The sequence below is a fragment of the Cherax quadricarinatus genome, chromosome 49 (assembly GCF_038502225.1).
Source record: "Cherax quadricarinatus isolate ZL_2023a chromosome 49, ASM3850222v1, whole genome shotgun sequence".
NCBI classification, from domain to species: Eukaryota; Metazoa; Arthropoda; class Malacostraca; order Decapoda; family Parastacidae; genus Cherax; species Cherax quadricarinatus.
The window spans coordinates 24,105,041-24,126,211 of record NC_091340.1 but is presented as its reverse complement, the minus strand read 5'-3'; the positions used below and the strand labels follow the sequence as shown (position 1 = coordinate 24,126,211).

Below are 21,171 nucleotides of genomic sequence, written 5' to 3'. Positions count from 1 at the left end.
AAGTTGTTGATAAGTTGTTGATAAGTTGTTGATAAGTTGTTGATAAGTTGTTGATAAGTTGTTGATAAGTTGTAGATAAGTTGTTGATAAGTTGTTGATAAGTTGTTGATAAGTTGTTGATAAGTTGTTGATAAGTTGTAGATAAGTTGTTGATAAGTTGTAGATAAGTTGTTGATAAGTTGTTGATAAGTTGTTGATAAGTTGTTGATAAGTTGTAGATAAGTTGTTGATAAGTTGTAGATAAGTTGTTGATAAGTTGTAGATAAGTTGTTGATAAGTTGTATATAAGTTGTTGATAAGTTGTTGATAAGTTGTTGATAAATTGTTGATAAGTTGTTGATAAGTTGTAGATAAGTTGTTGATAAGTTGTTGATAAGTTGTAGATAAGTTGTAGATAAGTTGTTGATAAGTTGTAGATAAGTTGTTGATAAGTTGTAAATAAGTTGTTGATAAGTTGTAGATAAGTTGTAGATAAGTTGTAGATAAGTTGTTGATAAGTTGTAGATAAGTTGTTGATAAGTTGTTGATAAGTTGTTGATAAGTTGTTGATAAGTTGTTGATAAGTTGTTGATAAGTTGTAGATAAGTTGTTGATAAGTTGTTGATAAGTTGTTGATAAGTTGTTGATAAGTTGTTGATAAGTTGTTGGTAAGTTGTAGATAAGTTGTTGATAAGTTGTAGATAAGTTGTTGATAAGTTGTTGATAAGTTGTTGATAAGTTGTTGATAAGTTGTTGATAAGTTGTTGATAAGTTGTAGATAAGTTGTTGATAAGTTGTTGATAAGTTGTTGATAAGTTGTAGATAAGTTGTTGATAAGTTGTTGATAAGTTGTTGATAAGTTGTAGATAAGTTGTTGATAAGTTGTTGATAAGTTGTTGATAAGTTGTTGATAAGTTGTTGATAAGTTGTTGATAAGTTGTTGATAAGTTGTTGATAAGTTGTTGATAAGTTGTTGATAAGTTGTAGATAAGTTGTTGATAAGTTGTTGATAAGTTGTTGATAAGTTGTTGATAAGTTGTTGATAAGTTGTAGATAAGTTGTTGATAAGTTGTAGATAAGTTGTTGATAAGTTGTTGATAAGTTGTTGATAAGTTGTTGATAAGTTGTAGATAAGTTGTTGATAAGTTGTAGATAAGTTGTTGATAAGTTGTAGATAAGTTGTTGATAAGTTGTATATAAGTTGTTGATAAGTTGTTGATAAGTTGTTGATAAATTGTTGATAAGTTGTTGATAAGTTGTAGATAAGTTGTTGATAAGTTGTTGATAAGTTGTAGATAAGTTGTAGATAAGTTGTTGATAAGTTGTTGATAAGTTGTTGATAAGTTGTAGATAAGTTGTTGATAAGTTGTTGATAAGTTGTTGATAAGTTGTTGATAAGTTGTAGATAAGTTGTTGATAAGTTGTTGATAAGTTGTTGATAAGTTGTTGATAAGTTGTTGATAAGTTGTTGATAAGTTGTAGATAAGTTGTTGATAAGTTGTTGATAAGTTGTTGATAAGTTGTTGATAAGTTGTTGATAAGTTGTTGATAAGTTGTAGATAAGTTGTTGATAAGTTGTAGGTAAGTTGTAGATAAGTTGTAGATAAGTTGTAGATAAGTTGTAGTTAAGTTGTAGATAAGTTGTAGATAAGTTGTAGATAAGTTGTAGATAAGTTGTAGATAAGTTGTAGATAAGGGGGAACTTCCTTCTAAATAATGGTCACTCAGGTTAACACTTCGGATAGATTGAAAAATACTTTGGAGAGATAAATGAATAAAAAGTATTAGATGTTTATGAGGTGCCTAGTATGGGCTAGTAGGTCTTCTGTGTGGGCTAGTAGGTCTTCTGTGTGGGCTAGTAGGTCTTCTGTGTGGGCTAGTAGGTCTTCTGTGTGGGCTAATAGTTCTTCTGTGTGGGCTAGTAGGTCTTCTGTGTGGGCTAATAGGTCTTCTGTGTGGGCTAGTAGGTCTTCTGTGTGGGCTAGTAGGTCTTCTGTGTGGGCTAGTAGGTCTTCTGTGTGGGCTAGTAGGTCTTCTGTGTGGGCTAATAGGTCTTCTGTGTGGGCTAGTAGGTCTTCTGTGTGGGCTAGTAGGTCTTCTGTGTGGGCTAGTAGGTCTTCTGTGTGGACTAGTAGGTCTTCTGTGTGGGCTAGTAGGTCTTCTGTGTGGGCTAGTAGGTCTTCTGTGTGGGCTAGTAGGTCTTCTGTGTGGGCTAGTAGGTCTTCTGTGTGGGCTAGTAGGTCTTCTGTGTGGGCTAGTAGGTCTTCTGTGTGGGCTAGTAGGTCTTCTGTGTGGGCTAGTAGGTCTTCTGTGTGGGCTAGTAGGTCTTCTGTGTGGGCTAGTAGGTCTTCTGTGTGGGCTAGTAGGTCTTCTGTGTGGGCTAGTAGGTCTTCTGTGTGGGCTAGTAGGTCTTCTGTGTGGGCTAGTAGGTCTTCTGTGTGGGCTAGTAGGTCTTCTGTGTGGGCTAGTAGGTCTTCTGTGTGGGCTAGTAGGTCTTCTGTGTGGGCTAGTAGGTCTTCTGTGTGGGCTAGTAGGTCTTCTGTGTGGGCTAGTAGGTCTTCTGTGTGGGCTAGTAGGTCTTCTGTGTGGGCTAGTAGGTCTTCTGTGTGGGCTAGTAGGTCTTCTGTGTGGGCTAGTAGGTCTTCTGTGTGGACTAGTAGGTCTTCTGTGTGGGCTAGTAGGTCTTCTGTGTGGGCTAGTAGGTCTTCTGTGTGGGCTAGTAGGTCTTCTGTGTGGGCTAGTAGGTCTTCTGTGTGGGCTAGTAGGTCTTCTGTGTGGACTAGTAGGTCTTCTGTGTGGTCTAGTAGGTCTTCTGTGTGGGCTAGTAGGTCTTCTGTGTGGGCTAGTAGGTCTTCTGTGTGGGCTAGTAGGTCTTCTGTGTGGGCTAGTAGGTCTTCTGTGTGGGCTAGTAGGTCTTCTGTGTGGGCTAGTAGGTCTTCTGTGTGGGCTAGTAGGTCTTCTGTGTTGTTCCAGTTATTAAGTTCTTCTGTACATATTGGTTGGTACTTATAGTACCTTTAATGTGAATAAGTGGTGAACGTAGGTGCACATACGTTCCTATTTGATGACACTTACGTTTGTGTAAGTAGAACACATTCCTGAGTGTAACAGGTGTTGAAGTGCCATCAGTCAGTCCTCACATCAACACACGTACCTTGATGCTTTGTGCTTCTTGATGTGTCTTAATAGTGTTTGTTTTATATAATAAAAATGTGATTTATTTTACGGGTTTATTGTTTTGTTAAACCTGTCCCGTCATAACCAAAAGAAAATAAATTTGCTGTGTGGAAGAAAGTGTCAGATGTTGGCGCTAGTGATGTGTTACCAAGTCGACAAGTGTTAAACATGTCTGAGACGTGTGACAGCACGTTGCAACTGCAAGTTTCTGTCTTACATGTCTGAGACGTGTGACAGCACGCTGCACCTGCAAGTTTGTGTCTTACATGTCTGAGACGTGTGACAGCACGCTGCACCTGCAAGTTTGTGTCTTACATGTCTGAGACGTGTGACAGCACGCTGCACCTGCAAGTTTGTGTCTTACATGTGTGAGACGTGTGACAGCACGCTGCACCTGCAAGTTTGTGTCTTACATGTCTGAGACGTGTGACAGCACGCTGCACCTGCAACTTTCTGTCTTACATAAGAACAGCGACAGCCTAGAGTTACGTCAGTGTTGTCTTCACTCTCTCTAGACAAAAGCAGGGAAAAATCTTCTCTCGAAAATCCTTTGTGATAGATTAAACAGTAAAACTTTTAAGAAAGTGACTCATAATTCCTTTAAAAAACTAGGAAACCAGACGTGTGACAGCACGCAGCACCTGCAAGTTTGTGTCTTTCATGTGTGAGACGTGTGACAGCACGCTGCACCTGCAAGTTTGTGTCTTACATGTCTGAGACGTGTGACAGCACGCAGCACCTGCAAGTTTGTGTCTTACATGTCTGAGACGTGTGACAGCACGTTGCAACTGCAAGTTTCTGTCTTACATGTCTGAGACGTGTGACAGCACGCTGCAACTGCAAGTTTGTGTCTTACATGTCTGAGACGTGTGACAGCACGCTGCACCTGCAAGTTTGTGTCTTACATAAGAACAGCAACAGCCTAGAGTTACGTCAGTGTTGTCTTCACTCTCTCTAGACAAAAGCAGGGAAAAATCTTCTCTCGAAAATCCTTTGTGATAGATTAAACAGTAAAACTTTTAAGAGAGTGACTCATAATTCCTTTAAAAAACTAGGAAACCAGTGCAGCACACTAGCACACCAGTGCAGCACACTAGCACACCAGTGCAGCACACTAGCACACCAGTGCAGCACACTAGCACACCAGTGCAGCACACTAGCACACCAGTGCAGCACACTAGCACACCAGTGCAGCACACTAGCACACCAGTGCAGCACACTAGCACACCAGTGCAGCACACTAGCACACCAGTGCAGCACACTAGCACACCAGTGCAGCACACTAGCACACCAGTGCAGCACACTAGCACACCAGTGCAGCACACTAGCACACCAGTGCAGCACACTAGCACACCAGTGCAGCACACTAGCACACCAGTGCAGCACACTAGCACACCAGTGCAGCACACTAGCACACCAGTGCAGCACACTAGCACACCAGTGCAGCACACTAGCACACCAGTGCAGCACACTAGCACACCAGTGCAGCACACTAGCACACCAGTGCAGCACACTAGCACACCAGTGCAGCACACTAGCACACCAGTGCAGCACACTAGCACACCAGTGCAGCACACTAGCACACCAGTGCAGCACACTAGCACACCAGTGCAGCACACTAGCACACCAGTGCAGCACACTAGCACACCAGTGCAGCACACTAGCACACCAGTGCAGCACACTAGCACACCAGTGCAGCACACTAGCACACCAGTGCAGCACACTAGCACACCAGTGCAGCACACTAGCACACCAGTGCAGCACACTAGCACACCAGTGCAGCACACTAGCACACCAGTGCAGCACACTAGCACACCAGTGCAGCACACTAGCACACCAGTGCAGCACACTAGCACACCAGTGCAGCACACTAGCACACCAGTGCAGCACACTAGCACACCAGTGCAGCACACTAGCACACCAGTGCAGCACACTAGCACACCAGTGCAGCACACTAGCACACAGCACACTAGCATACCAGTGCAGCACACTAGCACACCAGTGCAGCACACTAGCACACCAGTGCAGCACACTAGCACACCAGTGCAGCACACTAGCACACCAGTGCAGCACACTAGCACACCAGTGCAGCACACTAGCACACCAGTGCAGCACACTAGCACACCAGTGCAGCACACTAGCATACCAGTGCAGCACACTAGCACATCAGTGCAGCACACTAGCACACCAGTGCAGCACACTAGCACACCAGTGCAGCACACTAGCACACCAGTGCAGCACACTAGCACACCAGTGCAGCACACTAGCACACCAGTGCAGCACACTAGCACACCAGTGCAGCACACTAGCACACCAGTGCAGCACACTAGCACACCAGTGCAGCACACTAGCACACCAGTGCAGCACACTAGCACACCAGTGCAGCACACTAGCACACCAGTACAGCACACTAGCACACCAGTGTAGCACACTAGCACACCAGTACAGCACACTAGCACACCAGTGCAGCACACTAGCACATCAGTGCAGCACACTAGCACACCAGTGCAGCACACTAGCACACCAGTGCAGCACACTAGCACACCAGTGCAGCACACTAGCACACCAGTGCAGCACACTAGCACACCAGTGTAGCACACGCACACCAGTACAGCACACCAGTGCAGCACACTAGCACACCAGTGCAGCACACTAGCAAACAGTGCAGCACACTAGCACACCAGTGGAGCACACTAGCAAACAGTGCAGCACACTAGCACACCAGTGCAGCACACTAGCACACCAGTGCAGCACACTAGCACACCAGTGCAGCACACTAGCACACCAGCACAGCATAATAGCACACCAGTACAGCATAATAGCACACCAGTGCAGCACACTAGCACACCAGTACAGCATAATAGCACACCAGTACAGCATAATAGCACACCCGTGTAGCACACTAGCACACCAGTGCAGCACAATAGCACACCAATACAGCATAATAGCACACCCGTGTAGCACACTAGCACACCAGTGCAGCACACTAGCAAACAGTGCAGCACACTAGCACACCAGTGTAGCACACGCACACCAGTACAGCACTCCAGTGCAGCACACTAGCACACAGTGCAGCACACTAGCACACTAGTGCAGCACACTAGCAAACAGTGCAGCACACTAGCACACCAGTGTAGCACACGCACACCAGTACAGCACACTAGCACACCAGTGCAGCACACTAGCACACCAGTACAGCACACTAGCACACCAGTGCAGCACACTAGCACACCAGTACAGCACACTAGTATACCAGTACAGCACACTAGCACACCAGTGCAGCACACTAGCACACCAGTACAGCACACTAGCACACCAGTACAGCATAATAGCACACCAGTACAGCACACTAGCACACCAGTGCAGCACACTAGCACACCAGTACAGCACACTAGCACACCAGTACAGCACACTAGCACACCAGTGCAGCACACTAGCACACCAGTGCAGCACACTAGCAAACAGTGCAGCACACTAGCACACCAGTGCAGCACACTAGCACACCAGTGCAGCACACTAGCACACCAGTGCAGCACACTAGCACACCAGTGCAACACACTAGCACACCAGTGCAGCACACTAGCAAACAGTGCAGCACACTAGCACACCAGTGCAGCACACTAGCACACCAGTGCAGCACACTAGCACACCAGTGCAGCACACTAGCACACCAGTGCAGCACACTAGCACACCAGTGCAGCACACTAGCACACCAGTGCAGCACACTAGCACACCAGTGCAGCACACTAGCACACCAGTACAGCACACTAGCACACCAGTACAGCACACTAGCACACCAGTACAGCACACTAGCACACCAGTGCAGCACACTAGCACACCAGTACAGCACACTAGCACACCAGTGCAGCACACTAGCACACCAGTGCTAGTCTAAATGGTTCACAAGAGCGACAAGTTGATCAATGAGACTGTTGTGCAACATCTGGGTATCTTTATTCTAGAAACGTTTCGCCACACAATGTCTTCTTCATTATTGGAGCGAATAAGCCACTGGCTGGTGAAACGTTCCCAGAAGAAAGAAACCCAAATGTTGCACAAGAATATTGTTTATCTACTCAGTTTCAAGTCTTTCCACCGTACAAATTATATATCACCCTTGTGACTTAAGGAAACTGACTCACAACTAACCCACTAAGACTTGCAACTAACCTACTATGACTCACGACTAACCCACTAAGACTGACTTACAACTAACCCACTAAGACTTACAACTAACCCACTAAGACTCACAATTAACCCACTAAGACTGGCTCACAACTAACCCACTAAGACTTACAACTAACCCACTAAGACTGACTCACAACTAACCCACTAAGACTTGCAACTAACCCAATAAGACTGACTCACAACTAACCCACTAAGACTTACAACTAACCCACTAAGACTGACTCACAACTAACCCACTAAGACTTACAACTAACCCACTAAGACTTGCAACTAACCCAATAAGACTGACTTACAACTAACCCACTAAGACTTACATCTTACCCACTAAGACTGACTCACAACTAACCCACTAAGACTGACTCACAACTAACCCACTAAGACTTACAACTAACCCACTAAGACAGACTCACAACTAACCCACTATGACTCACGACTAACCCACTAAGACTCACAACTAACCCACTAAGACTGACTCACAACTAACCCACTAAGACTTACAACTAACCCACTAAGACTCACAACTAACCCACTAAGACTGACTCACAACTAACCCACTAAGACTGACTCACAACTAACCCACTAAGACTTACAACTAACCCACTAAGACTTTCTCACTGTAACTCACCAGTAAATATTTTAAGCCACAAGGCGAGTCCAGCGGTTGTCTCATAAGGCTCGATTTCCTGTAAATGTGAAAAAAGGCACATGTAAAATTAAATTGTAAATTAAAAGGCCTTCACATTGTACGCTCTTTAATTATGAACGAAATTATCAGTTACAGGATTCTCCTTCATGAACTTTAATACTTTTAAAGTTTATAATGTTTCTTACGAAACATTATAAACCTTTACAACTTCTCTTTATAATCACACAAAAGCACAGTGTCATCAGCAAAAAGCAACTGTGACATCTCCCACTTTGTGTTAGATTCTATATCTTTGACCCGCACAGTTCTTGCCAACACCCCAACATTTACTTCTCTTACAACCCCGCCCTCTATAAATGTATTTAACAACTATGATGACATCACACATCCCTGTCTAAGGCCTACTTTTACTGGGAAATAATTTCCCTCTCTCCTACATACTCTAACCTAAACCTCACTATCCTCATAAAAACTCTTAACATCTTTCAATAACCTTCCACACACTTGCAACATCTGCAACATTGCTCCTCTACCCACCCTATCATACGGTTTTTCCATACCTTAAATGCAACGAAAACCTCTTTACCTTTGTCTGAAAGGATATAACCATTTAATGTGAGATTAATAATGGGTAATATTCAGTAGTGATTTAAATTTAAAGGTGTTATAAATCTACATTAATCGTCTTTGACATTTATCTTGTAGCTACGAGTTTAGAAACATAATTAAACTGATATTAATACAGGAGTGGAGAGTGTATATGTAATGACAGGACCACCGACCACTGTGTATATGTAATGACAGGACCACCGACCACTGTGTATATGTAATGACAGGACCACCGACCACTGTGTATATGTAATGACAGGACCACTGACCACTGTGTATATGTAATGACAGGACCACTGACCACTGTGTATATGTAATGACAGGACCACTGACCACTGTGTATATGTAATGACAGGACCACTGACCACTGTGTATATGTAATGACAGGACCACTGACCACTATATATATGTAATGACAGGACCACTGACCACTATATATATGTAATGACAGGACCACTAACCACTATATATATGTAATGACAGGACCACTGACCACTATGTATATGTAATGACAGGACCACTGACCACTGTGTATATGTAATGACAGGACCACTGACCACTGTGTATATGTAATGACAGGACCACTGACCACTGTGTATATGTAATGACAGGACCACTGACCACTGTGTATATGTAATGACAGGACCACTGACCACTATATATATGTAATGACAGGACCACTAACCACTATATATATGTAATGACAGGACCACTGACCACTATGTATATGTAATGACAGGACCACTGACCACTGTGTATATGTAATGACAGGACCACTGACCACTGTGTATATGTAATGACAGGACCACTGACCACTGTGTATATGTAATGACAGGACCACTGACCACTGTGTATATGTAATGACAGGACCACTGACCCCTGTGTATATGTAATGACAGGACCACTGACCACTATATATATGTAATGACAGGACCACTGACCACTATATATATGTAATGACAGGACCACTAACCACTATATATATGTAATGACAGGACCACTGACCACTATATATATGTAATGACAGGACCACTAACCACTATATATATGTAATGACAGGACCACTGACCACTGTGTATATGTAATGACAGGACCACTGACCACTGTGTATATGTAATGACAGGACCACTGACCACTGTGTATATGTAATGACAGGACCACTGACCACTGTGTATATGTAATGACAGGACCACTGACCACTGTGTATATGTAATGACAGGACCACTGACCACTGTGTATATGTAATGACAGGACCACTGACCACTATATATATGTGACAGGACCACTATATATATATGAATGACAGGACCACTGACCACTGTGTATATGTAATGACAGGACCACTGACCACTGTGTATATGTAATGACAGGACCACTGACCACTGTGTATATGTAATGACAGGACCACTGACCACTGTGTATATGGATGGGTGTAACAACTAAGTCACAGGTTGCAACTCCTGCATGGTTCACTTAGCAGAAATCTTCCATGGGATTTCAGTGTGACCAGACACTTCAGCCCAGCTCCTGAGACCTTATCTTACGGACATTAAGAGATAAGAGATAAGATTTTGTTGGTATTTTTAACCCGGAGGTTGGAAGGTCAGGATAACCCAGTAGTCAGTGCGTCATCCAGGACTGTTTTTCTTATTTCCATTGTCGTTTTATAATCTTGTCCACCAGGATGCCACCCACACCAGTCCACTGACTCCCAGGTACCTACTTACTGCTAGGTGTCCTTAGGGGAAGACCTAAGGACACCCGTGGTAAAAAGGCACACTGCGTGGCTATCTTAGGTTATCCTGGGATACTGCCCTTCCGGTTTAGTAATCTGGAGGGGTATTAGCCCAGGTTTAGTAATCTTGCCTTGTATAGGCCAGTAGGCCTTCTGCAGTGTTCCTCTATTCTTATGTTCTTCAGATCTCTACGAGGGAGTTCACAGATCACCCATCACCGTGCTTCCCCTCTCCCTCCCTACCATTGGAGTCAGGAAATGGGTTCATTGTTCCCCTACGTCAGTAACAATGGGATCACTAATGCCACACACACACACAGGCTCCCCAGCTGACACTTGTTGCAGCAATATTGGAAACACTTGTCTGTAAACACCGCTCACACCTGTTGGCCTACTTGCAATACCAACGTATAGAAGGCAACTAACTGGTCAGGAATGACAGGAACTGGTTGTCTTCGCTATCAAGAAATTAACAGACAATTAACATCGTGACTTTGAAGGTAAATGATCATGCGTCTCCTCACTAAACTTTAACCAATAATAAATACAAAACATATGAAATAATTACAAAGAATAAAACAGGTCGAATTTTTACCAGACTTCCTCGGCTAGACGCAACACAACTTCCCACAAACCACAACTCAAAACTTGACACCGTAATGAGCCGCTGCATATAAAACCTTAACATTTTGTGCAATGTTTGGGTCATGTTTATCGAGTAATGTTGTAGCTTAACCCAGGAAGACAGCAACGGAGACTGTGATAGTGACTGTCTTTTTATTTTCTCACTTACAGTTGGTTCAGTGGTTCATACTGACAGCTGGTCCAGTAACTCTTAAAGCAGGAACAGTAGTCTTTACCGATAGTGAAAGTGTTTTAATTTTCACAGTGACAGCTGGTCTAGCGGTTCACTCCGACAGCTGGTCTAGTTCTTGGAAATAAATGGTATAAAATACCGACACAATGGCAATATAAACACAAATGCAGTATAATGTGATCCTTTATTGACTACGTTTCGCCCACACAGTGGGCTTTTTCAAGTCACAAACAGAACTACCTGGGGTGGAAGGAACGCGAGTATTTATAGTCCTTCCCACCAACTCCATTGCCAAACATGTTTCCAACATCTTTGCCAAAACATCATTCCAAGTATCTACCTCCACAACCACGACCATCAAGGACATCACCAGTAGTAGGCAGGACAAGCCTCCATCCTCTGCAGGGGTATACATAATCCCTTGTAATGACTGCAACAAGTTATACGTGGGCGAAACATCAAGGGACCTCCAAACACGTATTTCAGAACACCAATACGCAAGCAGGTCTGACGACACAAGGAATGCCTGCGTACAACACCGTAATTCACACAACCACTTGATAAACTACAGAAACTCAAGACTTATCGCCACAGAAGACAACACTCAATACCGAAGAATCCTGGAATCATCACTTATTTCTATATCCGACAACTTCAACCAGAATAGTGGCTTCTATAACATAGCTGAACCACTTGCCAAGAAACTTCTTCATCGCTATCCCACATAAGAACACTGTAGAAGGTCTACTCACAAACTTATCCAATCTCCTTTCCAAGCTACCCAAGTTTTTAGACTCTATAGCCCCACTCGGTACATCATCAGATGCAGCATTCTTCACCTGACCTCAGCCGGACTATAAATACTCGCGTTCCTTCCACCCCAGGTAGTTCTGTTTGTGACTTGAAAAAGCCCACTGTGTGGGCGAAACGTAGTCAATAAAGGATCACATTATACTGCATTTGTGTTTATATTGCCATGGTCTAGTTCTTACTGACAGCTGGTCCGGTGATTTACTATGGCAGCTAGTACAGTGGTTCATGATGACTGCTTATAGTGCCTCTCATGACTCACGAAATCGTAATGACACGATTGCATGGTTTGTTTGCAATCGTGTCATTACGATTTTGTGAGTCATTTTAACGGCTTTGAGGGGACTTGAGCTAGAGTTCGTCACGGCCACGCTAGCCGGAGATTCGTCTGTAAAAACTTGCATTTGTGGTCACAGTGGTACCTATGCTAACCTTCCTATGGTGTAGAAATATACTTAGTTGGATGAATCTTATTGTGGCTAGCTGGTCTAGTGGCTAACGCGACGGTCTGGAGTTTTGACACTCTCTGATCGCGGGTTCTATCCCCGCCCGTGGTATGTTTTTTTTAGTGCCTGTCATTGTTACCAATATCTGTTATTATTAATCACAGTGGTGAACCTCTTTCAGCTCATCCTTTCCAACTAACTGCAGAGCGTGGGTAAAGTAAGAGAGGTACCCAGGAAGCTTAACGTGGGTAAAGTAAGAGAGGTACCCAGGAAGCTTAACGTGGGTAAAGTAAGAGAGGTACCCAGGAAGCTTAACGTGGGTAAAGTAAGAGAGGTACCCAGGAAGCTTAACGTGGGTAAAGTAAGAGAGGTACCCAGGAAGCTTAGTGTGGGTAAAGTAAGAGAGGTGCCCAGGAAGCTTAACGTGGATAAAGTAAGAAAGGTGCCCAGGAGCTTGGCGTGGGTAAAGTAAGAGAGGTGCCCAGGAAGCTCAGCGTGGGTAAAGTAAGGTGTCAGTGTTGCAGTAAGTCAGTGTTGCAGTAAGTCAGTGTTGCAGTAAGTCAGTGTTGCAGTAAGTCAGTGTTGTAGTAAGTCAGTGTTGTAAGTCAGTGTTGCAGTAAGTCAGTGTTGCAGTAAGTCAATGTTGCATTAAGTCAGTGTTATAGTAAGTCAGTGTTGCAGTAAGTCAGTGTTGTAGTAAGTCAGTATTGCAGTAAGTTAGTGTTGCAGTAAGTCAGTGTTGCAGTAAGTCAGTGTTGCAGCAAGTCAGTGTTGCAGTAAGTCAGTGTTGTAGTAAGTCAGTGTTGCAGTAAGTCAGTGTTGCAGTAAGTCAGTGTTGCAGTAAGTCAGTGGCACAGTAAGTCAGTGCCACAGTAAGTCAGTGTTGAAGTAAGTCAGTGCCACAGTAAGTCAGTGTTGCAGTAAGCCAGTGCCACAGTAAGTCAGTGTTGTAGTAAGTCAGTGTTGCAGTAAGTCAGTGTTGCAGTAAGTCAGTGTTGTAGTAAGTCAGTGTTGCAGTAAGTCAGTGTTGCAGTAAGTCAGTGTTGCAGTAAGTCAGTGTTGCAGTAAGTCAGTGTTGTAGTAAGTCAGTGTTGCAGTAAGTCAGTGTTGCAGTAAGCCAGTGTTGCAGCAAGTTAGTGTTGCAGTAAGTCAGTGTTGTAGAAAGTCAGTGTTGTAGTAAGTCAGTGTTGCAGTAAGTCAGTGTTGCAGTAAGTCAGTGTTGCAGTAAGTCAGTGCCACAGTAAGTCAGTGTTGAAGTAAGTCAGTGCCACAGTAAGTCAGTGTTGCAGTAAGCCAGTGTTGCAGTAAGTCAGTGTTGTAGTAAGTCAGTGTTGCAGTAAGTCAGTGTTGCAGTAAGTCAGTGTTGCAGTAAGTCAGTGATGCAGTAAGTCAGTGTTGCAGTAAGTCAGTGCCACAGTAAGTCAGTGTTGCAGTAAGCCAGTGTTGCAGTAAGTCAGTGTTGCAGTAAGTCAGTGTTGCAGTAAGTCAGTGTTGCAGTAAGTCAGTGCCACAGTAAGTCAGTGCCACAGTAAGTCAGTGTTGCAGTAAGTCAGTGTTGCAGTAAGTCAGTGTTGCAGTAAGTCAGTGTTGCAGTAAGTCAGTGTTGCAGTAAGTCAGTGTTGCAGTAAGTCAGTGTTGCAGTAAGTCAGTGTTGCAGTAAGTCAGTGTTGCAGTAAGTCAGTGTTGCAGTAAGTCAGTGTTGTAGTAAGTCAGTGTTGCAGTAAGTCAGTGTTGTAGTATGTCAGTGTTGCAGTAAGTCAGTGTTGTAGTAAGTCAGTGTTGTAGTAAGTCAGTGTTGCAGTAAGTCAGTGTTGCGGTAAGTCAGTGTTGTAGTAAGTCAGTGTTGCAGTAAGTCAGTGTTGTAGTAAGTCAGTGTTGTAGTAAGTCAGTGTTGCAGTAAGTCAGTGTTGTAGTAAGTCAGTGTTGTAGTAAGTCAGTGTTGTAGTAAGTCAGTGTTGTAGTAAGTCAGTGTTGCAGTAAGTCAGTGTTGCAGTAAGTCAGTGTTGCAGTAAGTCAGTGTTGCAGTAAGCCAGTGTTGCAGTAAGTCAGTGTTGCCGTAAGTCAGTGTTGTAGTAAGTCAGTGTTGCAGTAAGTCAGTGCTGCAGTAAGTCAGTGTTGCAGTAAGTCAGTGTTGCAGTAAGTCAGTGTTGCAGTAAGTCAGTGTTGTAGTAAGTCAGTGTTGCAGTAAATCAGTGTTGTAGTAAGTCAGTGTTGCAGTAAGTCAGTGTTGCAGTAAGTCAGTGTTGTAGTAAGTCAGTGTTGTAGTAAGTCAGTGTTGCAGTAAGTCAGTGTTTCAGTAAGTCAGTGTTGCAGTAAGTCAGTGTTGTAGTAAGTCAGTGTTGCAGTAAGTCAGTGTTGGAGTAAGTCATTGTTGTAGTAAGTCAGTGTTGTAGTAAGTCAGTGTTGCAGTAAGTCAGTGTTGCAGTAAGTCAGTGTTGCAGTAAGTCAGTGTTGTAGTAAGTCAGTGTTGTAGTAAGTCAGTGTTGTAGTAAGTCAGTGTTGCAGTAAGTCAGTGTTGTAGTAAGTCAGTGTTGCAGTAAGTCAGTGTTGCAGTAAGTCAGTGTTGCAGTAAGTCAGTGTTGTAGTAAGTCAGTGTTGCAGTAAAACAGTGTTGCAGTAAGTCAGTGTTGTAGTAAGTCAGTGTTGTAGTAAGTCAGTGTTGCAGTAAGTCGGTGTTGCAGTAAGTCAGTGTTGCAGTTAGTCAGTGTTGTAGTAAGTCAGTGTTGCAGTAAGTCAGTGTTGCAGTAAGTCAGTGTTGCAGTAAGTCAGTGTTGTAGTAAGTCAGTGTTGCAGTAAGTCAGTGTTGCAGTAAGTCAGTGTTGCAGTAAGTCAGTGTTGCAGTAAGTCAGTGTTATAGTAAGTCAGTGTTGCAGTAAGTCAGTGTTGCAGTAAGTCAGTGTTGCAGTAAGTCAGTGTTATAGTAAGTCATTGTTGCAGTAAGTCAGTGTTGCAGTAAGTCAGTGTTGCAGTAAGTCAGTGTTGTAGTAAGTCAGTGTTGCAGTAAGTCAGTGTTGCAGTAAGTCAGTGTTGCAGTAAGTCAGTGTTGTAGTAAGTTAGTGTTGCAGTAAGTCAGTGTTGCAGTAAGTCAGTGTTGCAGTAAGTCAGTGTTTTAGTATGTCAGTGTTGCAGTAAGTCAGTGTTGTAGTAAGTTAGTGTTGCAGTAAGTCAGTGTTGTAGTATGTCAGTGTTGCAGTAAGTCAGTGTTGTAGTAAGTCATTGTTGTAGTAAGTCAGTGTTGCAGTAAGTCAGTGTTGCAGTAAGTCAGTGTTGCAGTAAGTCAGTGTTGCAGTAAGTCAGTGTTGTAGTAAGTCAGTGTTGCAGTAATTCAGTGTTTTAGTAAGTCAGTGTTGCAGTAAGTCAGTGTTGCAGTATGTCAGTGTTGCAGTAAGTCAGTGTTGCAGTAAGTCAGTGTTGCAGTAAGTCAGTGTTGCAGTAAGTCAGTGTTGTAGTAAGTCAGTGTTGCAGTAAGTCAGTGTTGCAGTAAGTCAGTGTTGCAGTAAGTCAGTGTTGCAGTAAGTCAGTGTTGCAGTAAGTCAGTGTTGCAGTAAGTCAGTGTTGTAGTAAGTCAGTGTTGCAGTAAGTCAGTGTTGCAGTAAGTCAGTGTTGCAGTAAGTCAGTGTTGTAGTATGTCAGTGTTGCAGTAAGTCAGTGTTGTAGTAAGTCAGTGTTGCAGTAAGTCAGTGTTGCAGTAAGTGAGTGTTGCAGTAAGTCAGTGTTGCAGTAAGTCAGTGTTGCAGTAAGTCAGTGTTGCAGTAAGTCAGTGTTGTAGTAAGTCAGTGTTGCAGTAAGTCAGTGTTGCAGTAAGTCAGTGTTGCAGTAAGTCAGTGTTGCAGTAAGTCAGTGTTGCAGTAAGTCAGTGTTGCAGTAAGTCAGTGTTGTAGTAAGTCAGTGTTGCAGTAAGTCAGTGTTGCAGTAAGTCAGTGTTGCAGTAAGTCAGTGTTGTAGTATGTCAGTGTTGCAGTAAGTCAGTGTTGTAGTAAGTCAGTGTTGCAGTAAGTCAGTGTTGCAGTAAGTCAGTGTTGCAGTAAGTCAGTGTTGCAGTAAGTCAGTGTTGCAGTAAGTCAGTGTTGCAGTAAGTCAGTGTTGTAGTAAGTCAGTGTTGCAGTAAGTCAGTGTTGCAGTAAGTCAGTGTTGCAGTAAGTCAGTGTTGCAGTAAGTCAGTGTTGCAGTAAGTCAGTGTTGCAGTAAGTCAGTGTTGTAGTAAGTCAGTGTTGCAGTAAGTCAGTGTTGCAGTAAGTCAGTGTTGTAGTATGTCAGTGTTGCAGTAAGTCAGTGTTGTAGTAAGTCAGTGTTGCAGTAAGTCAGTGTTGTAGTATGTCAGTGTTGCAGTAAGTCAGTGTTGTAGTAAGTCATTGTTGTAGTAAGTCAGTGTTGCAGTAAGTCAGTGTTGCAGTAAGTCAGTGTTGCAGTAAGTCAGTGTTGCAGTAAGTCAGTGTTGTAGTAAGTCAGTGTTGCAGTAAGTCAGTGTTGTAGTAAGTCAGTGTTGCAGTAAGTCAGTGTTGCAGTAAGTCAGTGTTGCAGTAAGTCAGTGTTTCAGTAAGTCAGTGTTGCAGTAAGTCAGTGTTGCAGTAAGTCAGTGTTGTAGTAAGTCAGTGTTGCAGTAAGTCAGTATTGCAGTAAGTCAGTGTTGCAGTAAGTCAGTGTTGCAGTAAGTCAGTGTTGCAGTAAGTCAGTGTTGCAGTAAGTCAGTGTTGCAGTAAGTCAGTGTTGCAGTAAGTCAGTGTTGTAGTAAGTCAGTGTTGCAGTAAGTCAGTGTTGCAGTAAGTCAGTGTTGCAGTAAGTCAGTGTTGCAGTAAGTCAGTGTTGCAGTAAGTCAGTGTTGCAGTAAGTCAGTGTTGCAGTAAGTCAGTGTTGCAGTAAGTCAGTGTTGCAGTAAGTCAGTGTTGCAGTAAGTCAGTGTTGTAGTAAGTCAGTGTTGCAGTAAGTCAGTGTTGGAGTAAGTCAGTGTTGCAGTAAGTCAGTGTTGCAGTAAGTCAGTGTTGCAATAAGTCAGTGTTGCAGTAAGTCAGTGTTGCAGTAAGTCAGTGTTGCAGTAAGTCAGTGTTGCAGTAAGTCAGTGTTGTAGTAAGTCAGTGTTGCAGTAAGTCAGTGTTGCAGTAAGTCAGTGTTGCAGTAAGTCAGTGTTGCAGTAAGTCAGTGTTGCAGTAAGTCAGTGTTGCAGTAAGTCAGTGTTGCAGTAAGTCAGTGTTGCAGTAAGTCAGTGTTGCAGTAAGTCAGTGTTGCAGTAAATCAGTGTTGCAGTAAGTCAGTGTTGCAGTAAGTCAGTGTTGCAGTAAGTCAGTGTTGTAGTAAGTCAGTGTTGCAGTAAGTCAGTGTTGCAGTAAGTCAGTGTTGCAGTAAGTCAGTGTTGCCGTAAGTCAGTGTTGTAGTAAGTCAGTGTTGCAGTAAGTCAGTGTTGTAGTAAGTCAGTGTTGCAGTAAGTCAGTGTTGCAGTAAGTCAGTGTTGCAGTAAGTCAGTGTTTCAGTAAGTCAGTGTTGCAGTAAGTCAGTGTTGCAGTAAGTCAGTGTTGTAGTAAGTCAGTGTTGCAGTAAGTCAGTGTTGCAGTAAGTCAGTGTTGCAGTAAGTCAGTGTTGCAGTAAGTCAGTGTTGCAGTAAGTCAGTGTTGCAGTAAGTCAGTGTTGTAGTAAGTCAGTGTTGCAGTAAGTCAGTGTTGCAGTAAGTCAGTGTTGCAGTAAGTCAGTGTTGCAGTAAGTCAGTGTTGCAGTAAGTCAGTGTTGCAGTAAGTCAGTGTTGCAGTAAGTCAGTGTTGCAGTAAGTCAGTGTTGCAGTAAGTCAGTGTTGCAGTAAATCAGTGTTGCAGTAAGTCAGTGTTGCAGTAAGTCAGTGTTGCAGTAAGTCAGTGTTGTAGTAAGTCAGTGTTGCAGTAAGTCAGTGTTGCAGTAAGTCAGTGTTGCAGTAAGTCAGTGTTGCAGTAAGTCAGTGTTGCAGTAAGTCAGTGTTGCAGTAAGTCAGTGCCACAGTAAGTCAGTGTTGCAATAAGTCGGTGTTGCAGTAAGTCAGTGTTGCAGTAAGTCAGTGTTGCAGTAAGTTAGTGTTGCAGTAAGTCAGTGTTGCAGTAAGTCAGTGTTGCAGTAAGTCAGTGCCACAGTAAGTCAGTGTTGCAGTAAGTCAGTGTTGCAGTAAGTCAGTGTTGCAGTAAGTCAGTGTTGCAGTAAGTCAGTGCCACAGTAAGTCAGTGTTGCAGTAAGTCAGTGTTGCAGTAAGTCAGTGTTGCAGTAAGTCAGTGTTGCAGTAAGTCAGTGTTGCAGTAAGTCAGTGTTGCAGTAAGTCAGTGTTGCAGTAAGTCAGTGTTGTAGTAAGTCAGTGTTGCAGTAAGTCAGTGTTGCAGTAAGTCAGTGTTGCAGTAAGTCAGTGTTGCAGTAAGTCAGTGCCACAGTAAGTCAGTGTTGCAGTAAGTCAGTGTTGCAGTAAGTCAGTGTTGCAGTAAGTCAGTGGCACAGTAAGTCAGTGTTGCAGTAAGTCAGTGTTGCAGTAAGTCAGCGTTGCAGTAAGTCAGTGTTGTAGTAAGTCAGTGTTGTAGTAAGTCAGTGTTGCAGTAAGTCGGTGTTGCAGTAAGTCAGTGTTGCAGTAAGTCAGTGTTGTAGTAAGTCAGTGTTGCAGTAAGTCAGTGTTGTAGTAAGTCAGTGTTGTAGTAAGTCAGTGCTGTAGTAAGTCAGTGTTGTAGTAAGTCAGTGTTGTAGTAAGTCAGTGTTGCAGTAAGTCAGTGTTGCAGTAAGTCAGTGTTGCAGTAAGTCAGTGTTGCAGTAAGTCAGTGTTGCACTAAGTCAGTGTTGCAGTAAGTCAGTGTTGCAGTAAGTCAGTGTTGTAGTAAGTCAGTGTTGTAGTAAGTCAGTGTTGCAGTAAGTCAGTGTTGTAGTAAGTCAGTGTTGCAGTAAGTCAGTGTTGCAGTAAGTCAGTGTTGCAGTAAGTCAGTGTTGTAGTAAGTCAGTGTTGCAGTAAGTCAGTGTTGCAGTAAGTCAGTGTTGCAGTAAGTCAGTGTTGTAGTAAGTCAGTGTTGCAGTTAGTCAGTGTTGTAGTAAGTCAGTGTTGTAGTAAGTCAGTGTTGCAGTAAGTCAGTGTTGTAGTAAGTCAGTGCTGTAGTAAGTCAGTGTTGTAGTAAGTCAGTGTTGCAGTTAGTCAGTGTTGTAGTAAGTCAGTGTTGCAGTAAGTCAGTGTTGCAGCAAGTCAGTGTTGCAGTAAGTCAGTGTTGCAGTAAGCCAGTGTTGCAGTAAGTCAGTGTTGCAGTAAGTCAGTGTTGCAGCAAGTCAGTGTTGCAGTAAGTCAGTGTTGCAGTAAGTCAGTGTTGCAGTAAGTCAGTGTTGCAGTAAGTCAGTGTTGTAGTAAGTCAGTGTTGTAGTAAGTCAGTGTTGCAGTAAGTCAGTGTTGCAGTAAGTCAGTGTTGCAGTAAGTCAGTGTTGTAGTAAGTCAGTGTTGTAGTAAGTCAGTGTTGCAGTAAGTCAGTGTTGCAGTAAGTCAGTGTTGTAGTAAGTCAGTGTTGCAGTAAGTCAGTGTTGCAGTAAGTCAGTGTTGCAGTAAGTCAGTGTTGTAGTAAGTCAGTGTTGTAGTAAGTCAGTGTTGCAGTAAGTCAGTGTTGCAGTAAGTCAGTGTTGTAGTAAGTCAGTGTTGTAGTAAGTCAGTGTTACAGTAAGTCAGTGTTGTAATAAGTCAGTGTTGCAGTAAGTCAGTGTTGTAGTAAGTCAGTGTTGTAGTAAGTCAGTGTTGCAGTAAGTCAGTGTTGTAATAAGTCAGTGTTGCAGTAAGTCAGTGTTGTAGTAAGTCAGTGTTGTAGTAAGTCAGTGTTGCAGTAAGTCAGTGTTGCAGTAAGTCAGTGTTGCAGTAAGTCAGTGTTGTAGTAAGTCAGTGTTGCAGTAAGTCAGTGTTGTAGTAAGTCAGTGTTGTAGTAAGTCAGTGTTGTAGTAAGTCAGTGTTGTAGTAAGTCAGTGTTGCAGTAAGTCAGTGTTGTAGTAAGTCAGTGTTGCAGTAAGTCAGTGTTGTAGTAAGTCAGTGTTGTAGTAAGTCAGTGTTGCAGTAAGTCAGTGTTGTAGTAAGTCAGTGTTGCAGTAAGTCAGTGTTGCAGCAAGTCAGTGTTGCAGTAAGTCAGTGTTGCAGTAAGCCAGTGTTGCAGTAAGTTAGTGTTGTAGTAAGTCAGTGTTGTAGTAAGTCAGTGTTGCAGTAAGTCAGTGTTGCAGTAAGTCAGTGTTGCAGTAAGTCAGTGTTGCAGTAAGTCAGTGTTGTAGTAAGTCAGTGTTGTAGTAAGTCAGTGTTGCAGTAAGTCAGTGTTGCAGTAAGTCAGTGTTGTAGTAAGTCAGTGTTGTATTAAGTCAGTGTTGCAGTAAGTCAGTGTTGCAGTAAGTCAGTGTTGCAGTAAGTCAGTGTTGCAGTAAGTCAGTGTTGCAGTAAGTCAGTGTTGCAGTAAGTCAGTGATGCAGTAAGTCAGTGTTGCAGTAAGTCAGTGCCACAGTAAGTCAGTGTTGCAGTAAGCCAGTGCTGCAGTAAGTCAGTGTTGCAGTAAGTCAGTGTTGCAGTAAGTCAGTGTTGCAGTAAGTCAGTGTTGTAGTAAGTCACTGTTGCAGTAAGTCAGTGTTGTAGTAAGTCACTGTTGCAGTAAGTCAGTGTTGTAGTAAGTCAGTGTTGCAGTAAGTCAGTGTTGTAGTAAGTCAGTGTTGCAGTAAGTCAGTGTTGCAGTAAGTCAGTGTTGCAGTAAGTCAGTGTTGTAGTAAGTCAGTGTTGCAGTAAGTCAGTGTTGTAGTAAGTCAGTGTTGTAGTAAGTCAGTGTTGTAGTAA

The 21,171-nt window shown here is 43.1% G+C and overlaps 1 long non-coding RNA gene across 1 annotated transcript in view; it reads right to left on the bottom strand.

The window, feature by feature from the left end:
- LOC138854096 (uncharacterized) overlaps positions 1 to 21,171 on the bottom strand; it is a 418,790-nt gene that overhangs the window by 78,349 nt on the left and 319,270 nt on the right. Inside the window, exon 3 of the long non-coding RNA XR_011393295.1 lies at positions 7,970 to 8,027. This is a non-coding gene — a long non-coding RNA (uncharacterized lncRNA). The remainder of the gene's footprint in view (positions 1 to 7,969; positions 8,028 to 21,171) is intronic.